Source organism: Plecotus auritus, assembly GCF_963455305.1.
Source record: "Plecotus auritus genome assembly, chromosome: 10".
Taxonomy (NCBI): Eukaryota; Metazoa; Chordata; class Mammalia; order Chiroptera; family Vespertilionidae; genus Plecotus; species Plecotus auritus.
The window spans coordinates 24,168,896-24,182,535 of NC_137785.1; the positions used below are offsets into that span (position 1 = coordinate 24,168,896).

General features: G+C 43.9%; 1 protein-coding gene across 3 annotated transcripts in view; it reads left to right on the top strand.

Moving 5' to 3' along the window:
• KIAA0513 overlaps window positions 1-13,640 on the top strand; it is a 55,795-nt gene that overhangs the window by 1,086 nt on the left and 41,069 nt on the right. The window lies entirely within an intron of this gene.

The window sequence follows — 13,640 nt, forward strand, 5'->3', positions numbered from 1 at the left end:
CCCAGGCCATTGTCACCTAACGCTAATGCTTCAGATTCATTTTATTGAAGGCACCCCCTCCCTAACCCTAAACCTGGGCAGCCGAGATGCTTAGCACTGAATTAAGCAAAGAAAAAAAGGAAACTTAAGATTGTATTACACGTGAGTGCTCCTTGCCGTCTTCTTATATTTCTGTTTGGAAGTGTGTATTCTCCCATTATGCAAAGTGTTTCCCTTTGGATGTCACTCATTTTTATTCCCACTTTGTTGAGAAATAGGACTGAAGTGCAGGGCAGTAAGCTATTGAGATCGGCTCACAATGAAAAAGTTGACTCATGAGATATTCTTTTTCCATTAAAGAAATGAATAGAACTGAGGATGCACACATAGCACTCCTGGTGATCGGCAGATTATCTTTAGCCTCTCTCATTTGGTTCTGGATTGCATTCCCATGTTTTTGTTTTTTGCAGTTTGTTTTTTGTAGGGCATTGTCAGTTAATGTGAAGATATTTTGTATTATTTGAGAATGTAACAATCTACATATATATATATATATATAAACCTAAGCGACCGTCCGACTGTCTGACCGTCCGATCGGTAGCTATGATGTGCACTGACCACCAGGAGGCAGATGCTCAATGCAGGAGCTGCCGAGCTGTGGTGACTTGGCAGCTGCAGTTCTTGGGTGATGCATCCAGAACCAGAGAGGAGGGAGCCCGATTCCCAGGACCGTCACCCAAGAATCGCCCTCTCACAATCCTGGACCCCTCGGGGGATGTTGGAGAGCCAGTTTTGGCCCAATCCCCGCAGGCCAGGTCAAGGGACCCCACTGGTGCACGAATCCGTGCACCAGGCCTCTAGTTAAAGATAATGAAGAAGCTATTCAGTGACGTTAGTAAATTATTAACCTTATAAATTTGCTACAGAAAGTGGAGAATATCCACAAATATCAGATGTGGTTCTCTTTTCATGACAATAACTGGTTCTTCAGAGGTAAATTGCTTTATGATGATTTCCAATGGCTCTAAAGGGACTTCTTCTAGGACAGTCTTTAGGAAAAGTTTAGAGTGGGGTGAGTTATACTACATGTCTCCCTCCCTGCCTCCCTCCTCTTTCAAAAAAGAAAATAATCAGGTTAAAAGAAACATCAAAAGCAGCCTTGGAAGAGAAAAAAGTCATGGAAAGGCAATGAGCTGCGGGAAGGAGCTGCGAAGGGCGGAGTAAAAGTCCTATTACCAATAATAACCCCTCACTTTTACACGAGAGTACTTTACAAAGGGCTTCCACATGCAAAATCTTAATTGATCGTCACAATAAACTTGGAGTGATAGGTGGAATCCTCATTTCAGTGTCACGGATGAAGAAACTGAGGCTAAGTGACTTGCCCAAGGTCACTTAGATAGTAGGGGGCAAAGCAGTGGTAAACCTAGCCATCTGACACCGGATGTGGAAGGGGATGTGGGACGGATCTGGCTAGGAAGCTGCACATCCAGAGGCCGCAGGGCTTTCCCGGCATCCATTGGCAGAGCATCCTTCTCTCCTACCATTTCCCTGCTTACTAAGTCAGCTTAGCTTTCAGGTGTAGATGCGTCTTCACCACTTCCTCCTACCCCAAGCATGAGATAGTCTGCATCTACTCAGATTTGTTTTTAAGTCTTTGAGAAATCTAGTAGGAAGTATGATTGCAGGGAGTGTCTTTTGCTCAAGTGCTTAGTGTTTCCAAATAATCTAGGTGTCTTCAGTTGTGTGATGCAAGAGACCAAAGCAATTGTAGGGAAACTTGCCATAATTGTTTTCCTTGTCCTTCATCCGGAAGAGAAATGCCGTGGTTGTGAAACCTCAGGGGCTGACCCAGTAGTTTTGTTTATTTTATCGTTTTAATACATATTGTTTGGGTAATGGTGACACTTACAAAAAACAAACAAACAAACAAACAAACAAAAACCCCACATACAACAACAACAAACATGGCACAACTGTTCTCATTAGGAAAGAACAAGATTTAATCCCTGGGCATCAAAAAAGGGACTTCAGCCCTGGCTGGGTGGCTCAGTTGGTTGGAGCATTGTCCTGTACACCAAAAGGTTGCAGGTTCGATTCCCAGTCAGGGCATGTACCTAAGTTGTGGGTTTGATCCCAGGTGGGGTTGCATACAGGAGCCAACTGATGCTTCTCTTTCACATCAAGGGGTCTCTCTCTCTCTCTCTCTCTCTCTCTCTCTCTCTCTCTCTCTCTCCCCCTCCCCCTTTCTCCCTCTCCCCCCTCCTTCTACCCTTTCCTCTTTCTAAATATATCCTCAGGTGGAGGTGTTTGTGTTTGTGTGTGTGTGTGTGTTTTAAAGGGACTTCATGGGGAGGTTATCATATATATGTTTCGGTAGGCAAACTTAGGGCAATCAATAGAAATATAGATCTGGAATGAGAAAGGTGATAGTTCCAGTCTGCTCCATGCTTAGAATATTGTGTTCCTTTCTAGACATCACATTTAATGAAGGACATAGGGAAAAATCAAGCATATTCATTGGGAATTGCTCCAGCGGTGAATGATTTCGAGCTGGTAAGCCAGGAGGATCTTAGAAGCCAGCGTCATGAAAGTTTCAGGACTGTCATTTATTAAACTTGTTCTGTAAAGGCCCAAGATCCCAAAAACCAAAGGACAAAAGTAATAGTGAGAAAGACTTCAGTTTTAAGAACTTTATTGTGTCAGAGTGATCTTTTTAAAACTGTGAGTCAAATCATGTCTCTCCCCAGTGGCTTCCCTGTACTCATGGGATCAAGTTGAAACTTCTTACCTTGGTCTACTGGCTTGGAGTACCGGCTGACATTGCTGTTTCTCCAGCTTCATCACTTACTCCTCTCTTACTCACAGAAGTCCCACCTTCGTCCTGTGCTTTGAGCATGCCTGCCTTGCTCTGCCTCAGGGCGCTTGCACAGGTGGTTCCTCCTGCCAGATTTTCCCATGGCTGGCTCCCTGTAATTCAAGTCACTGCCCCCAAATGACATCCTCCATGGGGCATTCCCTAACAATCAGGTAATTTCTTCCTGGATCCAAACCCATTCACTCTATCTTATTACATTGTTTTATTTTTTCATAACACTGTCAGAAATGACCTTATTTGAGAACCCTTTTATTGTCTGCTCCACATTTACCACTCCTTATCAACAGTGCCCCAAACAGTACCTGGCATATAGTAGGTGCTTAATAAATATTTTTAAATGAATGGTATTTATGACAGTCACACCTTTTCATGAGTGGGAGGGATTGCTTCGTTGGTAGATACTATTGGTTTTTTGTTGGTTTTGTTTTTTACTAGAGGCAGTCATACATAAGCAGGCCAGCTGACCTTTGGGCAAGAGAATTCACTCATTCGATAGGTAGTAAAATCAGATAAACTTCCTGTATTAGTTTCCTAGGGCTGCTGTAATGAAGTACCACACACTGTGGCATAAAACAAGAGAAGTTTATTCTGTCACTGTTGGAGGGACCAGAAATTCAAAATCAAGGTGTTGGGGAGGTGGTTCCTTCTTGGGGCTCCGAGGGAGAATCTGTTCCTGCCTTTCCCCACCTCTAGTGGTTTCCAGCAGACCTTGGTATTCCTCGGCTTGCGGCTGCACCCCTCCCACCTCTGTCCCTGTGACATGTGGCCTTCTTCTCCCTGTGTATGCCTTCACTTACCTTCTCTGTATATGTGTCTCTGTTGCTTCTCTTCTTATAAGGATACCAGTCAAACTGGATTTAGGACCCACTCTATTCCATTATGATTTTCTCTTAATTTAACTAATTAAATCCACAAAGACCCTGTTTCCAAATAAGGTCATAGTCACAGGTTCTGGGGGTTAAGACTTCAACACATCTTTTTAGGGGGACACAACTCAATGCATAACATCTTCCAACTTCAAATCCAGTGACATTTTAAAGGGAAAAACTGGCAGGAGGTGCTGGGTTTTTAGGGATAATGTCATGGATTTGGATATTTGTACATAAAGCTTCCATGATCCTTACAACTTGCAAGGTAAGTGGTGATCTCTATATGTCACAAGTGAGGAGGGGCAATTGAGTGACTTGCCCAAGGTCATGCAGGACCAGATGAACCTGCCAACTCTGATTACAAAGCCCTAGGCCTCCCTGCCCCTCACCGCCTACTGGTGGACAGGTCTTACTAGTGGCACGGTCCGGTAGGATCTGGGATTTCTTCCCTGACTCTGCAGGGGCCCTGGAGGGATTGTTTCCTTTAATATATCCTCATTTTGCTGTACCCTGCCATTGTGCTGCAGGACTAGCTCATTGATGTCCAGTGGTGAAATAAAGATACAGCTGAACATGTTAGACCTCACGCAGTGGCTTTGATGGGAGGTGATATCATTAGGAGTTGCATTTTCCCTTGTGGAGCTGTTCCAGTGATTCTGAAGGGCCTTTTCATAAGGTTTTGAGAGTTCTGAGTTTCAGAGTCTTAGATTTTGACCCTGAAAGGCTATTGCTGAGGTTCTGAAAACAAGCCATGGGATCATAGAATAATTTTTCTTACTTGGAGGTGGGGGTAAGGGGGTAAGGGAGTGGGTGAGAGCAGGGCAGGCTGCCAGCAAAATATCTGAAATGACTTGCACCTTTGCCCTCAGAGACCTTTTTATTTTTGGCTCTGTCTTACTCAATATCAAATACCCCCTTCCCTTATTTAATTGAATTAATTTTGATTAGGTAATACATGCAGATGATACAATATTCAAAAGCTGTCCAGTGGAAATTCATTTCTGGCTCTGCTTTCCCTACCTTCTGGGTTCTCCCCAGCACCACAATCCCAGCATTCCCTTGCGTGTGTCTCCTTCCAGAGATCTGCTGTTCTTTAATGTCCCTGAATGCCCTCCCACCCCCCCACCCCCCGTGGGCTGCGCTTTCATCCGGACTATCCATTCTTCTTCCTGCCTTTCAAACCTCTGTCTGTGTGGACTGGATAGGCTGTTTGTTCCCATGTGCTAAGTGACAACACCTGTGCCAAGAGTTTATATTTGGAAGGAGGGGGCTTAGAAGAATGTGAGGCTTTTGAGGCAAGAGTGTGGGGAAAGCTTTTATTCATGGAGTGGTTTTCAGAGTGAAGTTCCTTAAACTTCAGAGTTAGATCCGGCAAGGTGGCAAGCACAGGAAGGTGAAAGGGGACGTTTATGTTGTGTTCATGAGGGGTAAGGTGATTGTTGTAGCTCATATTTTTCCCGTTTACTTTGCCATGCCTAGCAACGTGCTAGGTGCTCTATGTGAGGGTTGTCACTTTAACCCTCACAAGAACACTATGGGATGGCCATTGTCACCATCCCTATTTCACAGATGAGAGGACGGAGGCATGGATAGGCAGAGTAATTTGCCTCCCATCACCCAGCTTATAAGGGCAGAACTGCCACATAGACTCAGACAGCTTTCCGTGCCAGGATCCAATCCAGGTACCATGTTGCATTTAGTTGTCATCTCCCAGTCTCCTCTGGCCGGGGACAGTTCTCATCTTTAGTTCTCTGCACAGCTTGGTGGCCCCTGTGTAGAACAGTATCTTGACGGCTCTCAAAAGGGAGCGTGGTCCTGAAGCGGCCCATGTGTGAAGGTACGCGTGGTACAACGGAGGAAGAACCTTACATAAGGAAGACCGCCTTTCATCCTTGGGGGCTCTAGGTTCATTCCAGATACATTCTCCTGCCTCTGAAAGTCTGAAATGAATTGACTAAGACTCTTTCCACAAATGCTGAGAGAAATAGTACATTTGGAAGAAAAAGGAGAAAATGGTGGTTTTTTTCTCTCCTGCTTACTGAACGCAGTTAGGAAAACAGACCCTGGGTGCAGACCCTGTTTGTCAGTGACATCCTTTTGTAAACCAGGTGCGTTCTGAGGCATTTTCCTGGCTTTGCATCACAGCCAAGCATGACTCAGAGCAAATGACTCACCAGTGGCAAAAATGACCAACGAGCGAGGGGAAAATGAGAATCTAGAAACAGCAAAGCAAATGGAAAATGCCAGAGTAAATGAGCTTAGAGGGTTGCTTTTCGGCTGACATCCTTGAGTTGGGGGTTTCGGGGTGAACCCAGGAAGCTGAAATACAAAAACAGGGCCCAGTAAAAGGGATGGAAGCCTCATGAGAGAAGAAAACCAAATTTTGAGTTAATTTAAAATAGCAAGAACGAAGTAAAAGAATTAAATGAGATCAAAACGACCAACCTACGACCCCTCCTTCCAATTTGTAACTTAATTAGTGTGGTGATGGTGGAACACAGGAAACGGGAACCCAGTTAATAAAGAAAAGCTGGTCTAATAGCCGCTCTGCTCTGAGGAGGCCGATGATGCGGAACTTCATGAAGCAGCTGGAGCACTCTCGGAATCCCAGGCTGGATTTGGATAATAAACACTCCCTTTATCTCCCTTATGAGGAAAGAGGTGTTCTACATAATCACCATTTTAATGTAAGTAGAATTAAGGCTAGCTATCTGTGGGAGAGACGTAGCAGTGTCTCACCTCTGACTTTGTCTCCTATCCTCTTCTAAAGGCACCTGGAGTGGCCAAAAGCTTTGGGGTCAGAGGAGAGTGATGCCTGCCCAGTGGCCCTGCTTCTGTTCTGGCTTGCACACCAGTCCTCTCTCCACATGGCTGCCAGAGTGCAGCATCTTTGCAAAGTCTAAATCAGATCATGGTGTTCCCCTGACGCAAACCCTCCAGTGCTCTCCCACTGCTCCCCGGATGGAACCCCAAATCCTAAACTTGGCCTCCAGGCCCCTGCCTAGTGCCTGGCCCGCAGCCTTGCCAGCCTCCGCTCTTTCCTCCCCTCCTCTGCACTCCCCACTGGACCACACTGCCTGGCTGTGGCTCCACTGGGCCAGCTTCATTCCTACCGCAGAGCCGCCAGTGAATTTGCCTTTCCTCTAGTTGGGATGCTGGTCTTCCAGAGGGTGGAGTGACCGTTCCTGGTGTCTCAGGCCGAAGGAGATCCTGCCTCTCTCTGGTTCTCTGGCCCAGCCCTACCCAATAGAAATACAGGGTGAGCCTCATGCGGCATCTTAAGTTTCAGGCAGCCACACTAAACAAGTAAAGAAAACAGGCAAAATAATTTTGATAGCAGATTTTATTTAGCCTAGTATATCCAAAATATCATTATCACATTTAATCAATATAAAAATTATTAAAGACGTTTTTTGCACTGAGTCTGAAATCTGGTGTGGTCAGCACGTCTCAGTTCGAACGCACTGTTTCATGGCTCAATAGCCACATGTGGCAAGTGGCTGCCATACGGGACTATGCAGCTCGAACCTATTTGTCCTTTTATTTTATTGACTTATGAGGGACTATCGTGATGTGTTTGTTTACCAATTTGTTACCTGACTAGCTTTTGCTTGTCTTGTCCACCTGGATCAACACTGGGCACACCGTAAATGCTCAAGAATATCTGTGGAATGACTGAACGAACATGACTGGACAAATGAAACACCCAACCACCCTCTTAATGCTCTAGAGCAGTGGTTCTCAACCTTCCTAATGCTGCAACCCTTTAATACAGTTCCTCATGTTGTGGTGACCCCCAACCATAAATTTATTTTCGTTGCTACTTCATAACTGTAATTTTGCTACTGTGAATGAATTGTAATGTAAATATCTGTGTTTTCCGATGGTCTTAGGCTCTACAGCAGCGGTTCTCAACCTGTGGGTCGCGACCCACAGGTTGAGAACCGCTAGCAGGGTCGCCTAATTATAGTTATGAAGTAGCAACGAAAATAATTTTATGGTTGGGGGTCACCACAACATGAGGGACTGTATTAAAAGGTCACAGCATTAGGAAGGTTGTGAACCACTGCTCTAGAGGCAACTGAGTGGGCAGTGCCATTTGGAACCTGTTTTAATCAGAGGAGTTCAATACATAAGGTTCCCTGTGACCAACAATGTTAACTACGTACGGTGGAGACTTGTATTGTCCAAGGGCCAATATAAGTATTTTCCAATGACTCTTTACTGGGTTTATTTGGGGGGAGACAGTGATATTAACTAGAGAAGGGTTTTCAGTAGGAAGCAGGTAACAGGATTGAGATCCTCAGCACTGTTGCTAGTCAGAGTTAATCAGGGATTTCAACTGGGGGCAATGGCTAGAGACATTCTTGGTTGTCATGACTGGGAGGGCGGTGCTTCTGGCATCTAGTGGGTAGAGGCCAGGAAGGCTGCTAAGCATCCTACAATGCCCACACAGGACAGCCTCACTACAGAGAATCCTCGGCCCCGGTGTCCTGGGCCACATTTGAGGAGTCCCACTGAGGACCAGCATGGCCCCGTTCCTCACGGAGGTTATTATTCTCCAGGAACGTGGCAGGTTCCATGCAGGCCGGGGTCTTTTTGTGTGTTTTTTTTCATTCCCTTCTCTCTCTCCCAAGTTAAACCTTCCCACCTCTCGTTTCTTTTCCTAAAAGGATAGACCAAATGGGAGCTGCCTCCAACTATGAGCATTTGAGGTGAAAGGACATTGACTCCACTTTTAAACTATGAATTAGAGTTCTGCCGAGAAGACATCTGGAGAAGCCTGTGCTGTGAGAACCGTGGATTCATACACTAAGCAACCCCTGAATGCTACTCAGATACTTTCAAAGCAAAGCAAAGCAAAGCAAAGCAAAGCAAAGCAAAGCAAAGCAAAGCAGAAACCCATTTCTTTTCACTTACATGAGAGTAAACATCTACCAACTACACTTTTAAAAGACATGTATTTATACTTCAACGCAGGATTATTTTAATTTTTGGTATATATTGAGATCCCCCCCAAATAAGGGAATTTGTAGTATTATTATATTGTCATTATCATAATGTCATATTTGTTCTATAAGAGAATATTCTCTATATTGTTGTAGAAAATGATTGATTACATATGTTTCAATTTTAAGATTTTGGGCAATACCTGCAAATATACACTGAAGTTGTGCTAGACCTGGGAAATTTTTTTGTCCTTCTGTACTCTCCAAATAGGTCTGCACAAGTCTGATTGGGTTATGGGTGGGGTGGGCTGGGAGGGAGATGAAACTACCTCCCAGTGGCCAGTATGTGCTGTTTTCTGTCTGCAGCATCTTCCCTTGTGTGGCCAGCGGGCTCTTACCACATCCCACAGGCAGAACTGAGAGCTCTTACTTCTAGGCCCCAGTGGCATCTGCATCCTGGAACTGTAGCACTTGTCACGTGGCTGTAATCGTTTATTTATGTCTGTCTCTCCCTAGATTGTGTTTGGCAAGGGAAGGCCATAGTAACCTCTGTGTTTCCTCAGGACTTACCATAGCTCCTGAAACATGGTCAGGGCTTCATAAATTGACCTGAACTCTACAAAATAACACCTTTTATCTGTCCACACTGGTGTTTCCTCCATTCAGAGAAGCAGTGACTGTTCTTTGACCTCAGGTGGTAAAGTTCTAAAACTTGGCACTGAGCAGAGAGATGACAAACATCCAGGGACAAAAGTGGCTCTGCATTTTCCCCAGTTCTCTGTTTTTAATGAGTTGACATCGTGAGCAGAAATTCTGAGTTCCAGATGCAGCTCTGTACAAACCATCTGTGAGTTTGTTCACCGTGAAATCACCCCGTCACTTCACTTCTCCATGTCTCAATTTTCCATCTGAATGCTACTTCCAGGAGTCTGCGCCTTTCCCCTGAACCTCTGTCCCCCTGTCCCATTGTCATCTGTCTTCCAACCTGCCGCTGTCGTCCAGAAATCTAAAGTCTCATCTAACCCTAACATCTTGGGATTTTATTTGAGTGAAACAAAGTCTAGAACTTGCATAACTGTTTTATTCCCACTCTTTCACAAACATCTCCTTTATTCTTTCATTATTATTTTTTAATATATTTATTGATTTCAGAGAAGAAGGGAGAGGGAGAGAGAGAGAGAAACATCAGTGGTGAGAGCAAATCATTGATTGGCTGCCTCCTGCACACCCCACACTGGGGATCTAGCCCGCAACCCAGGCATGTGCCCTGACCTGGAATTGAACCCTGGCCTCCTGGTTCATAGGTCAATACTCAACCACTCAGTCACGCCAGCTGGGCGGTTTATCGAGTTTCATAGTCTTCTTGAAGAAAAAGTTTTTGGTTTTATTGGTTTTCTCCATTGTATCTCTTTCCCATTCTCATTGATTTCTGCTCTTATTTTTATTATTTCATTCCTTCTACTTGTTTGGGGGTAATTTTGCTTTTCTTTTTCTAGTTTTTAAGGTGGAAGCATAAATTATTGATTTAAGACCTTTTTTTTTTCCCCTAATACAACCATTGAATGCTATTTATATCTCTGTAAACACTGGTTTAGCTATATCTCACTGGTTTTAATATATCTTATTTTCATTTTCATTCAGTTCAATATGTTTTCTAATTTTCCTTGAGACTTCCTTTATGACCAATATATTATGTTGTTTAATTTCCAAATGTTTGGAGATTTTCCAGCTATGCTTCTATTGTTGATTTCTAGTTTAATTCCATTATGGCCATAGAGCATACTTGGTGTGATTTCAATTGTTATAAATTTTCTAAGGTTTGTTTTACAAGCCACAGTATGGACTATCTTGGTGACTATTTTGAACATTGCATTAAGAGACTCCACCAATTTGAGTTTGGATTCTAAGTTCCTACCAGCCTTCTGTGAGTTTCAGTATCAGTTGTGTTTTCAAAGTCTTCACTGTGCTCTTCTGATCTGTCCCTGTTGAGCCACTCCATGGCCATATGGGTCCCAGGCATTCTCGCCTGAACTTCAGAGTCTACAGTATGCTAGTTAGGATTATATCTACAATGCTCAGCTCAGGGTGAGCCCAGGAGCTCATAAACAGCTTTATGGGGTGGTTTTCCTGAGCTCCTCCCTCTTTGCAATTGCTGTAGTACATTACACTTCCTGGGGCCGTCTGTCCTTAAGCCAGAAAGCATGGGCTTTATTCCTCCTCTCTGCTAAACTCTTCCTTGGCTCACATCCATGACTAGGCAAGAGCAAGACTGAGAAAATCCAAGCGTTGGTTATTGTTTTTTTCCCTTCTCCAGACCATAGCATTTCCAATTGCAAAGAAAGTTTTCCTCCCTCCGAGTTTCAGGAACTCACGGGAGGACCAGGACACAAGAGAGCTGAGAAGACAGGAATGGAAAAGGGAATTTGCCTGGGTTTGGCCCGCTATCTCTGAGAATTGGGTGATCTCTTTCATGCTCTACAAGCCAGGACTAGGTGGCTCCTCCTGGTACTCTGCTGTCCATACGGATGCTCGCTTTTGGGTATTAGGCTGTATTTAGTCCAGGCTGGGGCTCCTGGATGAGGAGATGACAGAGTCATCACCACTTTGGTGGTACATCAAATTCTGGTTGTCTTCCCTCATTTCTCCACTACTGTTTACTTTTCAGAGACTTCAAATAGCTGCTCTGTTTATTCTGTCCAGGTTTTATAGCCACATTCAGTGGGCGAGACGGGTGGAATGTGCTCATTCCATCTTAATCAGATCCACAAGGAAGCCAGAGACAGTTTTTTAGATGCATTTAACAACGCAGTGAGGAAGCTAGGATATATCTGGCTTAGGAAAATTGTGGTTCCTATAGGGAAAGAGGAAAATAAAAGTTGAAAGGTTAGGTAGATATTGACAGAAATACCTGATATACAGGGTCACATAAAGAACTTAGGGAAACCTCTCCCTTGAAATTTCCTTATCCCCATCTTTACATATCTGCTACTCCTACGGAGTGGGAAGGGAGTTCCTCACAACCACGCAGGCTGCCAGCTTGAACTGAACGGTTTTCTCTCCATCAGGAACATACGGAAAAGTATACATGGAGAATTAGAGAAAGATTACCTTGTGTCTTTAATCTAGGATATCAAGTGTTTGTATCCAGGTCGTCACCAGTGTGTGTAGTTCATGCTGCAGAGTCTGATCTGAACTTGATAGAGAAGTTAATCTCTTAACGTAGACTTCTCTCTCTCTCTCTCTTTTGCTCTCACTCAGTCACTCATTCACTCAAATAAAGCAAAGCCTTTATTGTAAGAATAACTCCTGCTTTGTTCAAAGACTTTCTGAACAAGTGGACCAGTGATACCACTGACAGTCACTGAATTTCCATCTACACATGTTGACACAGATGAAAACAAAGGCCATGTAAAAATTGTAAAGCAGCCCTGGCCAGTGTGGCTCAGTTGGTTGTCATCCCCTGCACCAAAAGCTTACTGGTTTGATTCCTAGTCAGGGCACATGCCCAGGTTGTGGGTTTGGGCCCAAATTGGGGTACATACGGGAGGCAATCAATTGATGTTTCTCCCTCTCTCTCTCTCTCTCTCTCTCTCTCTCTCTCATCAGTAAAAACATTTTTTTAAACTTGTAAAGCAGAGCTTTTGAAATGGCCACTTTCTTCAGGGCATCTGAAACCGATATGATCTTGAAAGTTTCTATTGCTCTATTGATTCATGTACTAAACAGTCTGCAAATGCCCAATATTACTACCATTTAGAATTTGGACAGCACTTTAGCCATTTGACTTTTTTTTTTCTTTATTAGACCATTTGATCCTTATAGCAACAGTCTAGGGCACACAGGATAGCTGTGGTATTGTCCTGTATTATTTTTACATTGTTGTTACCTTGGAGAGTATAATTTTACTTCTTGGTTTCTTCATTTTTCATTGCATTTCCATTTAACATAAGCATTTTCATGATGCCATATTCTCATTATTGATCTCTCTAATATTTCAGAGAGTGTCATAATTAACGTAACAGAATTTACATAATTTTTTTGACCATTTAGATTATTTTCAAATTTTAATGTTATAAATAATGCTGCATATAGGTTTCTTGGGTCATATTTTGGGTTATTTCTTTAGGACAGGTTAAATAGATATCCATTAAAATATTGTTAAACATATTTCAACATTAGGGAGGATTTCAAAAGACCATAGATGACCTATAAAAAATACCAGTGTAACACAATAACAATTTTCAGATTTCTCCATGTTGAAGAGCAGGTTTAGGATGTGCCAAGAGATTTAGCCAGAAGGATGTGGGCAGTGTGTATAGGGAAATGAAGAAAGCGTTAGCAAAGTCAGAGAGGGAGCGGGAGAGAGAGGGAGAGAGAGATGGAGGTGCAACTAGCCTGATGAAAGCAGAAGTTCTGTTTTGAAGAAGCCAACTACCAAATGCTTCTGCAAGGTTGCTTTTGAATAGTGGCAGCGCCCCTTCTGTGCATGGCCAGTGGAGAGCTGCCTGGGCAGCCTTGACCAGCTCCAGACTGCAGATCACCTTGATCAGCAGCCAGGGATGACGGTGTTATAGCTGAACGGTGACAAACACTGGCAGTTGTAACCAGAGGGTGTACTGCAGCCTGCCCGTGATCCCTGTGTCCAGGAGGATATGCCCGGAGCCTTTCCTCCCACAGACACAGATGTCCGGTGCACATCGCTCTTTTCTTTGGCCCTTCACTGGGCCAATGGGAGCAAAGCACCAAGCTGGAAAAGATCAGACGTTTGTTTGCTCAGCCCATCCCTGACCTCCCTTCTCTGGTGAAGGACCAAGTCACAGATTATTCAGGGAACCTATCCCAATCCAATAATTGAATGCAGCTATTTCCATACCAGGGTTTGGGGCAATATGCATTTATTTTGCCAAATTACCCAAAAGGATGGAAGGCCAAGTGGGTCTATATCCAAATTGAATCCAGCTGTCC